Below are 14,874 nucleotides of genomic sequence, written 5' to 3' on the forward strand. Positions count from 1 at the left end.
GTGGTGGGGCAACACTGTCTTAGAGCCTCAGCTGCCGCTATGAATGTTACAGCGTTTACAGCTCTGTTTAGCGGCGGCGGTTATGAGACTCCATCAGCATCACTATCCCAGCTCTATATGCGCCGCTCTCAGCCTTCTGCTGGCTCCAGCCAACAAGTCCTGTGTGGGCTATGCCGCCGCTGTGTTTACAGCAATTACAGCTCTCGGCAGCAACAGGCTTTAGGCAGGTAAGCGCTAACAGGAGGAACAGCAGACTGACTCGCCGCCGGCTGGGAGCGTCTTTTATACGCTCTCCTTTACCGGCACGCGAGTCTCCTCTCTGCACACGGCCCTTCCTCTTCACCGGCACGCGAGTCACCTCTCTGCACACGGCCCTTTCTTTTACCGGCACGCAAGTCTCCTCTCTGCACACGGCCCCTTCTATTACCGGCCAAGTGGGTCCTTTATTCACACAACCCTCTAATACTGGCACGCGGATGCTAGCCAGCCAAAACCACACTGCCAACCACACTGCCCCCACGGGTCCCCAGGTGCAGAACAAACCAAGTAAAATGAATAATATATTTACACTCTTCACACCCCACTACCTCCCATACCATATATGTACATATACACATGAATTAGGCATATATCATCTGCCCAAATAAATTAATACATACAAATAGTCACTCCAATACCAATAAATTCACCATCAATTTTTCATGTACAGAACAATTTATATTTATGTTACATTAGATTTCAGTTTGAACACACCCCACCTAAATCTAACTCTCTCTGCACATGTTATATCTGCCTCCCCTGCAGTGCACATGGTTTTGCCCATTAACTAACAAATTTGATGCTGCGATCAGATCTGAATTAGGATGGTCATTCCGAGTTGATCGCAGCCAGCAACTTTTTGCCGCTTCTGCAATCAACTAGTCCACACCTATGGGGGAGTGTACTTTAGCTTAGCAGGGCTGCGATCACTTGTGCAGCCCCGCTAACCAAAACTAGACTAGGCCTGGACATACCCTGCGCGATGGATCTAGCGATGATGGGCCCGGCTTTGACGTCACTCCTCCGCCCTCCGTTCTGCTGGACACTCCTGCGTTATACTCACCACCCCCCGAAAATGGCTCCAAATGGTCCGGATCCGCTCTGGCACGCCTCCGTCCTGTCAATCTTCTTTGCGGTCCGTCCTGCGACCGCTTTCTTCTTTAGACGCGACGTAACCCGGCGACCTCTGTCACCGGGCAACGTCATGCACGCGCACAGCGGCCGCCGTGCATGCGCATTCCGCACACGTTCGCACCGCAGCGTGCGAACGGGTCGGAATGACCCTCTAGGCCTAAAGTTGTTTGAGTAGTAGTCCAAAATCTGTATTACAGAACCATGATAAAATATGATCACAATATGTGAATATTAATCATGGTATACAAAGCAATACTCTTATTTGCGTTATATGAGTGTGACTTCAAATCTAAAAAGTGGTTGTAGGCAGCCGTATTACACGGTTCCCTGTTAGAAGTATCTGATATGGTATACATTCAACAGTAGTGTAACTGGCGCCTCTATTTGGTTATAGTCCTAGACCATCAGTCCCAGCCACCTATGAGGTGGAATATATTATTCACAATCAAATATGCAAATATGTAAAAGGTTCCACTTAATGCAAATATGTATTACATAAAATACATAAAAATATGATGACAGCAATTTTCAGTATTTGGACTAATATCCTTTAAGTCTCTTCATTTGATTCATGTAACTTGAAGGTCACAATAGAGACAGATATCCGACACGTTTCGTCTCACACCGAGACTTCATCAGGGGTGTGTCTACAAAACGTAGGATACAGTCTTTTTTAGACAATGATTTATACAATAATTCTAACAATCACAATAACAGTGGATACCACATACAATGTAATAAACAATATTTGACAAATTTTGACTGATGGATAACAGAAAGAATCAAGTACAAATGAAAAGGCACAAATGGGGAGGCAAAGACAAATTGGTGAGTATTCAAAAATACATGAGGGCACATACCTTGTTGTTAATGTAGCACCCATTTATAAATCAGAAATGGGGGAAAAACAATACTTGGGCATTCAAATACTATTACCTAAGCATCAACTCTCTATGTGGCGTTGCCCAATGACCTATAAAGAGACATTATCTTAATACTTGTATATACGTTCTAAGATTTTATTTAAACATATGGAAACATGTGGTACACATTAAATTGTTTCCATATGTTTAAATAAAATCTTAGAACATATATACAAATATTATGATAATGTCTCTTTATATATATTATATAATTTATATATTATATATATTATATAATTATACGGCAGTATCACTGGAATTATACGGCAGTACCACTGGATCTATACGGCAGTACCACTGGACTGGATTTATACGCCAGTATCACTGGAGTTATACGGCAGTACCACTGGATTTATACGGCAGTACCACTGGACATATACGGCAGTATCACTGGATTTATATGGCAGTACCACTGGACATATCGGGCAGTATCACTGGACTGGATTTATACGGCAGTACCAGTGGACATATACGGCAGTATCACTGGACATATACGGCAGTATCGCTGGATTTATACAGCAGTACCACTGGACATATCCGGCAGTATCACTGGACTGGATTTATACGCCAGTACCACTGGACATATACGGCAGTATCACTGAAATTATATGGCCGTACCACTGGACATATACGGCAGTATCACAGGACTGGATTTATATGGCAGTACCACTGGACTTATACGCCAGTACCACTGGAATTATACAGCAGTGTCACTTGAATTATGTGGCAGTACCAGTGGACATTTACGGCAGTATCACTGGACTGGATTTATACGGCAGTACCACAGGATTTATACGGCAGTACCACTGGACATATACGGCAGTATCGCTGGATTTATACGGCAGTACCACTGGACATATATGGCAGTATCACTGGACTGGATGTATACGCCAGTACCACTGGATTTATACAGCATGACCACTGGACATATACGGCATTATCACTGGAATTATATGGGAGTACCATTGAACATATCCGGCAGTATCACTGGATTGGATTTATATACCAGTACCGCTGAAATTATACGCCAGTACTGCTGTAATTATACGCCAGTACCACTGGAATTATACACCAGTACCTCTGGAATTATACACCAGTACCACTTGAATTATACGGCAGTACCACTGGAATTATACGACAGTACCACTGGACATATACGGCAGTATCTCTGGACATATACGGCAGTATCACTGGACTGGATTTATACGCTAGTACCACTGGAATTATATGGCAGTACCACTGGAATTATACGACAGTACCACTGGAATTATACGGCAGTATCACTGGATTTATACGGCAGTATCGCTGGACATATATGGCAGTATCACTGGACATATACGGCAGTACCACTGGACATATACAGCAGCACAGGGACACCACCACTGGACTGATGCAGGATATCACAGCACCACAATGGACTAGACTTATACAGCAGCACTGGACATATGGCAGCAGAGGACACCACCACTGTGACTGGACTGATGCAGCACAATACACCACCACTGTACTGATGCAGCACAACACAGCCCCACTGGACTGGATTTATACAACAGCACTGGACATATGGCAGCAGAGGACACAACCACTATGACTGGACTGATGCATCTCAAGACACCACCACTGGACTGATGCAGGACACTGAGGAAGGAGACACATCCTCTCTCTACACTCTCCAATGCTGGACTGAAAATGGCAGCGACGCGCGGCTCCTTATATGGACTTCAAACCACGCGAGAATCCGACAGCGGGATGATGACGTTTTGCCTCGTTCTGGTTTCCGAGTCAGGCGTGAAAACCTGAGCCTGACTCGGATCCGGGCTCGGGTAGAGAAGTTAGGGGGGGTTCGGTTCTCAGGGAACCGAACCCGCTCATCGTCATCTCTAATATATATATATATATACTGATATATCTATCTGTATATATGGGAAGAAGGATAGGGGTATCAGCGACCAACGGTGTCCGATAAAAAATATATAAATATGAAGAAAATGCCAGATACGTAAAAATATATGCCAGATATTTATTTATATAACAAAATTAAAAAAGTTAGTGTGGGCTAAAATACGGAGGATATATGATACTAAAACCCCTTGATGAAGTCTTCTGATGGACGAAACGCGTTGGATGTACCTCAATTGACTCTCCGTTTTTAAGATAAGTAGCACTCTCTTATCCTATACTTTTTACTAGTGTAATATTGTTTTTATTGAACTTATTTAATCTAGTGTTCTAGCTATTTTTACTCAGGCTTTTTTAGTATCATATATCCTCCGTATTTTAGCCCACACTAACTTTTTTAATTTTGTTATATAAATAAATATATTGTTATATATTTTTTTACGTATCTGGCATTTTCTTCATATTTATATTTTTTTATCGGACACCGTTGGTCGCTGATACCCCTATCCTTCTTCCCATATTTAAACTTAAAGGCAACTTATCCCTGCCGAATACTTAGGGGTTAGCTGACACCTTATATTACTAAAGGAGTGTCCGAACTGTAGTGTTTACTACTGTATTATTGTTTCTATTCACAAGCACCTGTGGCGCCATACTCTCACTATTCTATCTGTATATATATACATATATATATATATATATATCTGTATATATATATCTGTATATATATATATGTATGTATGTATATATATATATATATATATATATATATACACATACAGAAAACCCTGCACTCTCCTAAGCAGCTTAATTCACCTTAATGCTTTAGTATACATCTGAATAAACAATGGGGTTTTGGGTTATGAATTGTACAATGCATGTAAGCTTGCGGCCCACTCCACGGGACACCATTTCACCGCAAGTCCTGCTCTATCACAAATGTTCACATAGATTTTATAGAAATCTGGCAACTGCTGTCTCATAGGGGAAAATGTGCTTATCTGGTTTAAAGCTTACCTGCCACACTTATGGCTTTTAAAAAGTAAGACAGTCACCAACACAACTACACAAGTGTGCTTCCCTGGTTTATATTTGAGTTTGGTGGTCACGGCCCACCGCACCCGAACCCCTGGGAATGACGAGTGCAGTGGTTCCTCGTGTTTGTATATATATATATATATATATATATCTCTGGAGGCAACAAATCTGATGAAAGACCACCCCTCTCATAACTATATATATATATATATATATATATAGCATAAATCATTCAACAAACACAGTGGTTGTCTTTTTACTGACATTTATTTTTATTTTTACTTGTATATTCATCACATGATGAACTTTGAAAAAATTGCATTTGTTCAAATGTATGTTATTAAAATAATCTTTTACTAATTGGCCTTGGGCCTCTTGTTTGGGTGACCACTTGGTGAGGGGTGTCCGTTACAGGTTCCCAGTCACAAACTTTTTCCAATATCCAACTTACACCTACGGAAACAACATTGGAAGAATTATTGTAAAGACGTTCCTATATAGCGCACTTGGGAATTTGTTTTTATTGTGTGTGTGTGTGTATAGGTATATATATATATATATATATATATATATACGTAAATATATATATATATATATCTTATATATATATTCTGCACCTTCACTTGTAGATGATGGTTGTACCTGGGCGGTACAGGAAAAACAGAAATAGTAGACCACTGCGCTCAGGCGGCTGCAGTTGCGTAGTGCCCGGTGTCACTCAGCACCATGGAACATATACCTAAACAAACAAAAATGGGTACTACCTCAACTGCGCACAGCTTACAACGTCCAATAAATTGTCTTTAAACCTTTAGGAGAAGGATAATACTTGAAGGAGATTCTTCCTCCAATCCTTCTTTTTTTAGTCCAATGTGTGGGTAACTTCCCCCTGAGTTGGTCCAATGTTCCTCAAAGAAAGAAGAAAATGGAAGAAACGGTATCGTGTGATAAGTCCCAAGTTCAAAATGGCTGATCGCTTAGAGACTTTCTGATTAGGCGAGATGTTTCGTACCGTACTCACGTCTCAAAGGAAGGGTTTCCACACATAAAGGTTTCTTTATGGGTTCAAACTTCTCCCAACGGGGCGGAAGATGGCTCTTACTTCTTTCCAATTCTCCCCGAGCAGTGTCGCACCGTAAGGGATAATGAAGAGAAGAACAGCTCAGTTGATAGACCACAATGAAGTCTGTTACACCAATCCGTATTTTAGCCGGAAGGGTGAATCAGCTTACCATACTCACACTAAACAAGTGTTCAAAAAAGCACATAAAGGTATCTTTTAACCGTGATTCGTATTTTGATGGATCAATGGAATTGGGATATCAAATGGGTGAGCGTACCCCACTTACAATCTTCCTAGGTGATGTCTAGCCCGTAGCAGTTTCTTTTTTCCTCCTTGCACCGGAGGTGGAACTCCCCTCTTGAGTACTGCCAATCTCGGTGTAATGAAATTTGTATCAGAGATGGAGGTACATAAAAAGGGTTTTTATTTCAATGATAAAAAATAAGACAAACAGGACCAAAATCCTAATGGACCATCCAGATGATGTTTAGCACAATCAGAAAGATGAGATAGATCCGGATTACCTCACCTTAATAATGGTGATCTAGAAGGTCCCCAGGTAGTGTATAGCCCTCACACCAACGCGTTTCGACCAGGAGGTCTTTTTCAAGGTGAAAAATTGATCCATCTCATTACACCGAGATTGGCAGTACTCAAGAGGGGAGTTCCACCTCCGGTGCAAGGAGGAAAAAAGAAACTGCTACGGGCTAGACATCACCTAGGAAGATTGTAAGTGGGGTACGCTCACCCATTTGATATCCCAATTCCATTGATCCATCAAAATACGAATCACGGTTAAAAGATACCTTTATGTGCTTTTTTGAACACTTGTTTAGTGTGAGTATGGTAAGCTGATTCACCCTTCCGGCTAAAATACGGATTGGTGTAACAGACTTCATTGTGGTCTATCAACTGAGCTGTTCTTCTCTTCATTATCCCTTACGGTGCGACACTGCTCGGGGAGAATTGGAAAGAAGTAAGAGCCATCTTCCGCCCCGTTGGGAGAAGTTTGAACCCATAAAGAAACCTTTATGTGTGGAAACCCTTCCTTTGAGACGTGAGTACGGTACGAAACATCTCGCCTAATCAGAAAGTCTCTAAGCGATCAGCCATTTTGAACTTGGGACTTATCACACAATACCGTTTCTTCCATTTTCTTCTTTCTTTGAGGAACATTGGACCAACTCAGGGGGAAGTTACCCACACATTGGACTAAGAAAAGAAGGATTGGAGGAAGAATCTCCTTCAAGTATTATCCTTCTCCTAAAGGTTTAAAGACAATTTATTGGACGTTGTAAGCTGTGCGCAGTTGAGGTAGTACCCATTTTTGTTTGTCTGGGCGGTAACTAGGCGATCACATCTCTCAGGCTGAGCGGAGGTGTCTGACAGGCTGAGCGGAGGAGGGGACGCTGATGGAAAGGAGAGGAGTAGGATGCTGTGACCTGGAACCGGAAGTGGTTGGCGGGTCACATGTGTGTTCGTGTGTGCGAGCGGTGCCGGAGAGGGGGAGCGGGAGCGGGAATGGAAGCCAGAGCGGGAGCCGATGCAGGAGTAGGAGCCGGTAGAGGTGCCGGAGAGGGGGCAGAGCAGGCGCCGCCGCAGGGGACGAGACTAGGGGGCCGGCAGCCGGAGAAAGCACAACAACTGCAGGAGACAGAAGTGCTGACTGAGCAGCAGCAGGGAAACCTGAGCTTCAGGGACTGCAGGACAGCAGACCCATCGATAGGAGGAGGTACAGAGGTGCCGCAGGAGAGGGCCCCCACAGATAAGTATCAGACTACCTACTTTATATTACTGTTTTGAATTATTGTATATTGTATAGTACATAAGTGTTTTTCTTCTTTTCTCTCTCCCCCTGTCCTTGATTTGAATTACCAATTACTGTTCTGTAATTGTACTGTCATGATTATTGTTATTCTTCACAGCTACGCAAGAGTACTGTATTGTCTAGTATAGTTTGTATTGTTTTGTTAAAGATAACAGGGAGTTAGCATTTAATAAAAAAAAAAATGGGGGTGGCCGCGATTGAGGATCTTACTCAGTGTATGTCGTGCAAGATGTATGCGCACCTGGAGCAACCTTCCCAGTGTGAATACATCTGCACGAGGTGTGTGCGAATGGTTGCCCAGGTAACTGATCTAGAGCAAACCGTTACGCATCTGAAGGAGAATCACAATCTCGAGCAAGGCTTAGATAGAACATTGAAGGAGTTGCAGGAGGGGTCACTGGTAAATGAGGATAACCAGGCAGCTAGCTGGGTCACAGTTAGAAGGAAGAAAAAGAGGGGGAGGCATGACATCTCTGAACTACCAAACTCCAACAAATTCGCCCGATTGGATGAAGATTCAGTGGATGGTAGTGAGGAAATGATGGTGCCGGAGGAGACTGTTCCCTCTGGCAACCAGAGGAGCGGTCCCTCTGGCGCAGTTGGGATAAAAGATAGTGAGGTACCTAGTCAGATAGTGGTGGTAGGGGATTCTATTATTAGGAAGACAGATAGGGCAATCTGCTACCGAGACCGTGATCGCCGTACAGTCTGTTGTCTCCCGAGTGCTCGGGTGCGGCACATCACGGACCGGGTAGATAGATTGTTGGGAGGGGCTGGGAAATACCCAGCGGTCTTGGTACATGTTGGCACCAACGACAAAGATAGTGGAAGGTAGGATGTCCTTAAGAAAGATTATAGGGACTTAAGCAAGAAACTTAAGGCAAGGACATCTAAGGTAATATTCTCCAAAATATTACCCATGCCACGCGCTAGCCCAGGAAGGCAGAGGGAGATTAGGGAGGTATATGTGTGGCTTAGGGACTGGTGAAGGAAAGAGGGGTTTGTGTTCCTGGAACACTGGGTGGACTTCTCAATCAGGCGCCATCTTTTTTGTCATGATGGATTGCACCTGAGTGAGGAGGTGGCAGCGGTGCTGGGGGGAAGGATGGTTAGAAGTTTGGAGTAGATTTTAAACTTTAGTTAGAAACTACTGGTCATACAGTGAGAATAGTAAAGATGGTGGTAGTGAACCAAATTGGAGTGGAAAAGGGGGTAAGGAAAGAGCAGCAGACTCCACAGCCATGAATATGGGTACTAATAAGGGTATTACCAAGGGTATTGCCAAATCACTGACTAGTAACGATTATGGGTCATTGTTACTGCATACAGAAAATGATGCCCCTTGCGCAAGGGGAAATACTTATCTTAATTGTATGTATGTAAACGCTAGAAGCCTAACAGGTAAAAAGGGGGAACTAGAAATCCTTGCCGCAAGCAATCAGTATGATATTATAGGCATTACTGAAACCTGGTGGGACAAATCTCATGATTGGTAAGGTAATATGGAGGGTTATACGCTGTTCAGGAGAGACAGATCAAACAAGGGATATGCAACCTATGGAGGCGGGGGTGGCAGTCTGCGCAGTATCAGATGGAGACAGCCAGCCATGTGGAGAGTGCTAGAGCCCCCTAAAATGGCTCAAAAATTGAATAAATCTGGAAAAAAGTGCTCTCTCCTACTGTGACGTTAATCTCTAAATTTTGCCTGTATATTTACTTTTCTTTAGTTAACAGTGGGTGGGTGTATGGTAAAATACACTGATGTGGTGTTTATAAAAAAAAAACAAGATTTAATATCATATAAAACACAATACTGACATCAATTATAAATCATAAAACAGATGGACTGAAACGAGCTGTAAGGGGGAATGAAGTCCTACCAATGTAGGTGGAGGAGCCGCAGGTGTTGAAAAGGCAGGGTACCCAGGGAAAATACCCTGCTAGTGGCTCCTCTGATCCAAATTCCCTCCAAGGCAAGCAGGAAACAGTCCAACAACATCCGGGGTGTGCTGCGCCACAAGGTATCGCCAACGCGTTTTGAGACAGCCTGGTCCCTTCCTCAAGGCTAGATCAAACAAGGGGTATGTCTTTACGTAAAAGCCGTTTTTAAAACCTGACATACGGGAGGATATTCATGAGGAAACTGTAAACACTGTTGAGATGTTATGGGTTGAAATTTGCATGCGGAGGGAAAGGTAAAGAAAAAGATAGTATTGGGGCTGTGCTACAAGCCATCTCGCATTAATGTATCTGACGAGGAAATGTTGCTGAAGCAAACTGATAAAGCGGCAGGAGCAGGCGACGTAATAGTGATGGGAGATTTTAACTATCCGGAGATAAATTGAACAAACGATCATGTGATACTGATAGGAGTAATATGTTTTTAAACACACTAAATGATAACTACTTACTTCAACTAATCGAGGAACCAACTAGGTACAATGCAATCTTAGACCTGTTATTGACAAACAATGGGGATTTATTATCAAATATTATAGTAGGGGAGCCCATAGGAAACAGCGAGCACAATATGGTCACATTCAATATCAGTTTTCACAAGCAGTCCTATACAGGTTCAACTAGTACTCTGAACTTCAGCAAAGCCAACTTTGACATGATGAGGGAAACTTTAAGGGACACTGAATGGGAAATTTTGTTTCATGGAAAAAAACACTACAGAGAAATGGGAGGCATTAAAATCACTGCTCAATGAGATTACTCATAAATGTATTCCCATGGGCAGCAAACAAAGGACTAAAAACTTCAAACCAATGTGTCTTAACAAAAATATTAAGGAATTAACGGGCAAAAAAAGGCCAGCATTCAAAAAATACAAATCAGATGGGAAGGCTAAGTCATTCCAGAACTATAAGGTTTGGAACAAAATATGCAAAAAAGAAATGAGAGCGGCTAAAGTAGAAGCTGAAAAGCTAGTAGCAAAGAAAAGTAGATCAAACCCCAATTTTTTTTTAAATATATCAACAGCAAAAGATTAAAGAAGGAGATTATAGGGCCTTTAAAGGACAAACTGGGAGGCTTAACAAAAAACGATAATGACACAGCGGTTAAATTAAATTACTTTTTTTCATCGGTATTTACTATAGAGGACCAGATGTATGAACTAACACCCATCCTCAATAAGGATAATGTCCCACTGCTAAGTGCTTATTTAAGTGAGGAGGAAGTCTGTGACTGATTGAAAAAAATTAAGATTAATAAGTCACCTGGTCCAGACGGTATTCACTCAAGAGTTCTCAAGGAGCTACACTCCGAATTAGCAAGACCTCTGTTCTTAGTCTTCAATGATTCACTTATATCAGGCATGGTTCCCAAAGACTGGCATATAGCGGAAGTAGTGCTAATCTTCAAAAAGGGAAGTAAAGCTGAACCAGGCAATTATGGACCAGTTAGTCTTACATCTATAATGGGGAAAGTGCTAGAAAGCCGTCTAAGGGTTAGTGGTGGTCATTCTGAGTTGATCGCAGCCAGCAACTTTTTTGCTGCTGCTGTGATCAACTGGTCCACGCCTATGGGGGAGTGTATTTTAGCTTAGCAGGGCTGCGATCGCTTGTGCAGCCCTGCTAAGCTAAAAAAAAATTTAAGCAGAACATGACTAGCCCTGGACATACTTACCCTGTGCGACGATCTCAGCGATACTGGGGCCGGCTTTGACGTCAGACATCCGCCCTCCGTTCTCCTGGACATGCCTGCATTTTCTTCTCCACTACCCGAAAACGGCAGGCAATGGTACGGACACGACCAGGAACGCCTTCTTTCTATCAATTTTCTTGCAGTCGGCTCTGCAGCCGCTTTCTTCGTTGAGCATGACGTAACCCGGCGACCCCTGTCACTGGGCAACGATGTGCGTGCGCATTCCAGACCTGTTTGCACTGCAGCGACAAACCGCTGCGTGCGAACGGGTCGGAATGACCCCAGTGTACAGAAGATCCTTGAAGCCAAAAAGATTATTATTAGGAACCTTGATCAGGGTAAGGTGGTGGATGTAATCTTTTTAGACTTTGTTAAAGCTTTCGACACTGTACCGTACATGAGACTTATCTATAAGTTACATGAACTGGGTCTAGGGAGCACAATGTGCACTTATGTTAGTAAATGGTTAGATAATAGGGAGCAGCGCGTTGTGGTTAATGGAACTTTTTCAAATTGGACTGAAGTACTAAGTGGTGTGCCACAATGGTCTGTACTCAGATACTATTGTTCAATATTTTCATTAATGATCTAGTAGAAGGTGTAGAGAGCATGGTGTAAATTGTACACCATACTATGTATTTTATACCAAACTATGAAAGGTTATAAATTTGGAAGGAGATGCTGAGTCTCTCCAGAACTATTTATTTAAACTGGAATCATGGGCAGCAAAATAGAGAATTAGTTTCAATACAGACAAGTGCAAGGTAATGCACCCCGGTAGCAAGAACAAAAATAACACCTACATACTAAATTAGGTGATTTTAGGGGACTCCGTACTACTCTTTAGAAGGAGTAATACGAATAAATTTACGAGTAATCTCATTAAGCAGTGATTTTAATGCCTTGCGTGTTTAAATAGAATCTGTCATGTGCTTTTCGCGACCTTTCCAGATCATTAATATATCGTCGATATACCAAAGCCACATTGAAACATGGTCGGTATACCTTTCATTTGATTAATTGAAAACACACTCTTTTTCCCACCACCTGAGGGAACAAATTGGCATATATTGGTGAGGATGCTGTGCCCATCACTGTTGCTCGCGTCTGTAGGTAAAATTTATTGTTGAATGTGAAATAATTCCTGTATATGATGAATTCCAATAATTCAAGCAAAAATTTGTGGAAATCATTCAAGCCTTCAGATTGAAGAAGTATTTGGTTGCTCGTACCCCTTCTTGATATATCGGCATGTCTTCCTGTGTGTACAGGCAAGCCACTAACCACCCATACATTGGCTGCAAGGACTGACTTCACAGCTGTGAGGGTAATTTAAATCTTGAATTTACCTGCCCAGTTGGTAAGCATAAGCAGACCCATCAGCATAGTGTCTACCAGCTTTAGAGTCCCATGCATGCAGTTTACATACACACACACACACACACACACACACACACACACACAAACAAAATATTGTATTGGTAAAAACACATTATGTCTAATGCAAGTGTTTTTTTTTTTTTTTAACCAGGGACAGCCCCAGGTCTATAAGCACCCCGTTTGAGAATTATGACAAAAACACACATTGGTCCCCACAGGGAAAATAACACAAATTGGCCTTCGCAGCATAAAAGTAACCCAAACATTGGCCATGATAGGGGGAAAAAACACACACACATTGACCCTCCGAATGAACTGCCCTCGAGCTGGTCATGCTTATTACTCCTTCTAAAGAGTAGAGAAGTTGCCCATAGCAACCAAGCGGCTTCTAGCTAGCATGTGTCAAGTACATTCAATAGATTGTCTATTAGCAAGGACCTACATTATCTAGGCATACACATTTCTCACATGAGTATATAAAATTAATCTTTGTAGTACTGGAGCTCACTGGATTAAATGGACTCTATATTAATGTTCAAATCACTTACGCTTGCTACCCTATCCATAGGCATTGCTCATAGTTAGCATCCTAATGCTGTAGCTCCACATACCTAATCTCATCCTAAGCCCTCTGTCACATGCTCACTTTCTGCCGCATCTGTGTCACCCCTGTCAGTGTGCCACTCCACTTTAGAATTTAAGCTTTCACAAGCAGGGCCCTCTTCCCTCATGTGCTTTTCCATCTCTTACTTAACCATCTTAGGGAGACATTTACTAAGCAATGATAAGAGCGGAGAAGGGAGCCAATGGAGAAGTTGCCCATGGCAACCAATCAGCACTGAAGTAACATCTATAATTTGCATACTATAAAATTATACAGAGCTACTGATTGGTTGATGGGGCAACTTCTCCACTGGCTCACTTCTCCGCTCTTATCACTGCTTAGTAAATGTCCCTTTTAATCTTTTTCTCAATACTCCCTTCAATGGCACTAAATCCCTTGGTTTTCTGCAGCCCTGATACTTATTTCAGTGTTGTCTACTATTGCAGCAATGTTTATATACCCTGTATTTGTCCTATATTGTCTTGAATTGTAAGTCACTTTTTTATTGTTTTGCTTATTTATGTAGATCCCATGTGGCACCATATAAATAAAGGATAATAATAATAATAATAATAATAATAATAATACACCTTTTACTCCTAGCTCGATAGCTCTGCTCAGGGCTGTTTCTAGGTAATTTGGCTCCCAGTGCGAGATTTAAAAATGCGCAAACCCCCTCCCCATTGCTATGCGCCCCCCCCATAAATAAAAAATTAACGGGTACTTTATCACTTTCCAAAGCTTTGTAAATAGACCCCTAAGAGGTTTATGTACTATGCCTTAGAGAGAGATAAAGTGAATGGAGACAAAGTACCAGCCAATCAGCTCCTAACTGCCATGTAACAGACTGTGTTTGAAAAATGACAAGGGCTGGCTAGTTGGTACTTTATCACTCTCCGAGGTTTAGTAAATAGAACCCTTAGTAGTGCGTATGGGGAAGGGAAGCCTGGTTCTGATGAATCTCTTGCATCTATCATTGGCGTAAAATCAATGGGTGACATGGCTTGCCACTTGCTGATGCACGAACGCCTGTATTCAGGGCCGGTTCAAGGCCGCTCTGCGCCCCGGGCAGGAAACGGGGCGTGGCCTAATACAGGGGGCGTGGTCAGTCACGTCCCCTGTACATTACTAGCGCCGCTTGAATGCTGAGCGGTGCACGATGACGTCATCGCGCACCGCACAGCAAAAGGTCCTCTCCACGAAGGGAAACTAGACGCGTAGCGTCTAGTTCCCTTCGTGGAGAGGACCTTTGCTGTGCGGTGCGCGATGACGTCATCGCGCACCGCTCAGCAAAGGTACTCTCCACGAAGGGAAA

The 14,874-nt window shown here is 42.6% G+C and overlaps 1 long non-coding RNA gene across 1 annotated transcript in view; it reads left to right on the top strand.

The window, feature by feature from the left end:
• The window catches only part of LOC134936811 (uncharacterized), a 310,505-nt gene that overhangs the window by 199,786 nt on the left and 95,845 nt on the right, over positions 1-14,874 (top strand). The window lies entirely within an intron of this gene.

The sequence above is a fragment of the Pseudophryne corroboree genome, chromosome 6, assembly GCF_028390025.1.
Source record: "Pseudophryne corroboree isolate aPseCor3 chromosome 6, aPseCor3.hap2, whole genome shotgun sequence".
Lineage (NCBI taxonomy): Eukaryota > Metazoa > Chordata > Amphibia > Anura > Myobatrachidae > Pseudophryne > Pseudophryne corroboree.